At 34.8% G+C, this 4,224-nt stretch overlaps 1 long non-coding RNA gene across 3 annotated transcripts in view; it reads right to left on the bottom strand.

Annotated features, from left to right (window-relative positions):
• Positions 1 to 1,217: 1,217 nt before the first annotated feature.
• LOC116849392 overlaps positions 1,218 to 4,224 on the bottom strand; it is a 10,557-nt gene continuing 7,550 nt past the window's right edge. Inside the window, exons 2-4 of one of the 3 annotated variants that reach the window (XR_004379124.1) lie at positions 2,867 to 4,202; positions 2,321 to 2,426; positions 1,218 to 2,174 (exon numbers count right to left, since the gene is read on the bottom strand). This is a non-coding gene — a long non-coding RNA (uncharacterized LOC116849392). Of the gene's footprint in view, positions 2,175 to 2,320; positions 2,427 to 2,866; positions 4,219 to 4,224 lie in introns of those variants that run through there. The other 2 variants (XR_004379125.1, XR_004379123.1) reach the window with 2 other exon arrangements.

Here is a 4,224-nt window from a genome sequence, read left to right as displayed (position 1 = left end):
ATGTAGATATCGGTCCGTGTGTGTTGGTTTTCGGTAGACCTGGTGACCTAAGGTGCCATCTTGGTTCTTTTGGACTAGCACATCCAGGAAGGGTATTTGATTATTTTGTTCCACTTCCATTGTGAACTGAATACTGGGATGTTGTGAATTGAGAAACCCGAGAAACTGAGAAAGAGTTTCCCTGCCATGATTCCAAATTACGAAAGTATCGTCCACATACCGAAACCATGTGGATGGTTTCAGTGGTGCGTTCCTCAAAACTTTATTCTCAAAGTGTTCCATAAAGATGTTTGCAATGATAGGAGATGCAAAATAAATACAACAGCAAAAACATCTCGCAAATAATAAAAAACCAGAAGAATAGAATTGTCAGTCCTAAAAACACTGACACACTAGATGAAGAGAGAGAAAAGAGAAAAACGGCTGTCCTTCCATATCTCCAGGGCATAACAGAACCTATCAGCAGGATTTTGGGTAAACACAAAATCAAAGTAATCTTCAAACCTCATAGGAAGCTCTCCCATTTACTCCCAAATCCGAAGGATCAGAAATCATGCCTAGAAACATCAGGTGTATATAAGATCCCTTGCTCTTGTGGTAAAGTTTATATAGGAGAAACCGGGAGGAAGATCAGTACGCGAATCAAGGAACACCAGCGATGTACCAAGTATGGTCACTTTACTCAATCAGCCCTAACTGAACACTGGATGGAGACTGGACACTCCGTACAATATGAAAAAGTCACCAGATTGACTCCCTCACAGAGTTATTTTGCCAGAAAACATCGTGAAGGTCTAGAAATTTTGAAACATCCCAACAACCTCAACCGAGACAAAGGTATGCAAGTAAACTCTATTTGGCATACTGCCCTCCCGGTTTTTTAATTGACCAGCTGATCAATTAAAATACGCTGATTGGCTGGATTCAAGCCTCGTCCCCTACTCCCTAAACACCATCTACACAAAGGGGGGGGGAGGGGGGCATATAAGGACTACCTTTACCCAAGGGAGCTCAGTATCCGAGTTCTCAGCCCTGATGATGCAAACTGCAACGTTTGCGAAACGTCGGCATATCGCTGATTCAAGACACGGCTCCATTCCGGAAACTATATCTAGACATTGTATCAATGGCCGTGAAAGCCTCAAATCTAGTATAAAAAAACGGTGCATATTTGACCTAAATCGGATCATTCTAACTATGCTAAATAAAGCCTTCAATTTCATGCAAAAATATTGGATTTCTTTTAACTACACCTTATATATATATTCGGACATTTGTGTCCTCTTATCTTATTGATAAATTAAGAACTTAGAACGACTGCATTTATAACTAAATTTCGAATTTTATCATTGTTTCTATAACGTGTAAAGTTTGTGATATATATTAATAAAAATAATAATTAGTAATATAATAATTACTATAAATAAAGATGAGAACACCCCGTATGATAATATCATTATTGCACTTCTTCCATCACAAAAAAAATGGTTTTGGTTATATAATTCCTATCAGTGCAACACGGTCAATTGCGCAATTGTTAAAATATAACTATGTCACTATACTTAGAAGAGACACTGAACGACAAAAGCGTAGCAGAAATGACAGAGACAATCCTTATAGAAATATCATACTAAGAATCATTGATAATTACTTATTATCCAGTATTTTTAATACTGAAAATAAGTAATTATCAATTATTTAGTTGTCTTAGGTCAATACACATGCGTTTCTCTCCATTTTTCTTTGCAACCAAAACAACCCGAGAACAATACGGAGAAATGCTTGGTTTGATAATTTTTCTATCTAAGAGCTCATCAGTAATTCTTCTTAATTCTCGCCTTTCATCAAAAGAGAAACGTCTAGACCCATAGATAGACATCATTAACATTAATCAAGTTTAAATTAAAGTCCACAAAACGGAAACACTGTATGGCGTAATGTAGCATTTACAACATCTTCTAAACATTAATTTAAACCCTATTAGCATCGTTGCGTTTATCGTTGCGTATACATATTTATTTTTTCCGTTAATTAATTATCTTCTTCACTATTATTGTCTTCATGGGCTTGTTTTTGTACTCTCTCATTTCTTTGTTTGGCAAAACGCAACCATTCCGCCACTATTCCATCAAATTCAGCCTCCGTCAAATTTGAATGGTGTAAAGTGATTTCTCCTAGAACAAAAAGTAACATACTGAATTAATAAAATATATGAGAAAAGTTTAGAGATCAGTAGATATTTTTTTAAATAATACGCAGAATATACTTCTCATAATTTTTATAAGAAATAAATCGGCGACTTTAAAATTGTTGCGAATACCTTTCCAAAAGCATTTCATTGCGCATTTGTCCGTTAATATTTTAGGAAGAATGCACTGAATATTGTCTCTTGGATTATTCCCACCAATCCTTAACAGAAAGCTTTTCTGTAAACATAAAAACAATTAGATATCATAATATCATAAAAAATTATGAATACTATACCGCAATCAAATCCCACATAGCATGAAGAACTAAAAAAAAAACTTAGTCGTATGTCACCAACTCTGAGTTCATTTTTAAATGCAAAAAGAATTCAACTTGTAAAAAAAATTATTTTTACATATGATAATGACGTCAGAGTTAATTATATATAACTAAGCTTTTCTTTGTTTTTTTTCCTATGCTATCTAGGATAATTATTAAGACTCCTGTGCCTTTACGGTCATCTTGTTGACGAAAAGCTAATCGCATACGAATTCTGACATCAAACAAAACATCTTCGGTAAGGACGCAAAAATTTTAAATTAACTTTAAGAATTAGTGCTTGCACGAAGACACACACACAACAAAGATATACATTTGGCAAATTAATCTATAAACTTACAAATTACTTGACTGCTTCATCAGTGTTGCGTAAGAACGAATCGAAGTCTTGTATACTTCCAATTGTGTTCAGCAGTAACAGATGTCCGATAAGATTATCATTCTTATTTGATACAGAAGTGCGATTTTTCATTACATCTTCGACTCTGCTTAGTCGTTCTTTCATGTTTTGTAATGTTAAACGTAATGTTGCTTGCATACGTATTATTTGCTTCAAATACTCTGCGCTCTAAAAGGCGCTTGCTTTAAGTGTGGAGAGAAGAGTCATATGATTGGCAATTGTACAGGTAAGGTAAATGTAGAATAAGTTAATTTTGTGCATACCGCGGAAACTACTAATGACTTTCAGAGAGAAGCTACTTTAAAGTTTAATAGTTCTCAAACGAAATGCGAAATAGTAGTAGATGCTTTAATTGACACAGGGAGCTCGATTAGCTTTGTAAAAGAAAAAATGATCCCTAGTTGTTTTATTGACTATACCGATAAAGAAAGGAAAGTTTGTGGAATAAATAAGAGCAGATTAAATATTATTGGCTCCACTACGGTAGATATCTCTTCTGATAAAGTAAAGGAGGTTGATGCACACGTTTATGTTGTTCCTAATGATGTCATTTTCGTTGATAACAGGTAGAGATTTTTTGAAACAATTCAAATTGTGTATTGCAAGTGAGGTTAAGAGCGATGTAGAGGAAGAAGTTAATGAAATCCTGAACATAAATGCGACGGAAATGGTAGATAATATATCCGATTCGTTAATTATTAATTTCGAAATTACAGGATAAGCAGATAGAATTCAAGAGCATATTCGAGAAGAAGTATATAAATCCAGAGCGCCCAAAGGAACCAAAGGTAAATGCAGAATTAAAATTGGAATTGAAGGATGTACAACCTTTCCATTTCTTCCCGAGACGACTTGCCTATGCGGAAAAGGAACAATTACAGATAATATTAGATGAGTTACTAGCGAAAAGGATAATCAGACCGAGCAATTCGGAGTATGCGTCACCAATTGTACTGGTAAGAAAGAAAAACAGAGAATATCGTTTATGTATTGACTATAGAACGTTGAATAAGTATATTGCACGTATAAATTATCCGATTCCAGTAATTGAAGATCAGATCAATGTTTTACTGGGCAAAAAGTATTTTAACACATTGGATCTCAGAGATGGGTTCTTTCATATCCGAGTAGCTGAAGAGTCGATTAAATACACGGCTTTTATAACGCCTCTAGGTCAATTCGAATACACCAAGATGCCTTTTGGTCTAAAGTCAGCTCCGAGCAGATTCCAAAAAATCAGATAAAAAAAAAGAAAAAATCACTCAGGAAATCGAACCTGCAACCCCGAGCGTAGTAGT

This window comes from Odontomachus brunneus, unplaced genomic scaffold (genome assembly GCF_010583005.1).
Source record: "Odontomachus brunneus isolate Ranch 3 - 2012 unplaced genomic scaffold, Obru_v1 Obru_scaffold_114, whole genome shotgun sequence".
Taxonomy (NCBI): Eukaryota; Metazoa; Arthropoda; class Insecta; order Hymenoptera; family Formicidae; genus Odontomachus; species Odontomachus brunneus.
Note: the sequence above shows the minus strand (reverse complement) of the source record. Positions and strands in the feature narration are given on the sequence as shown.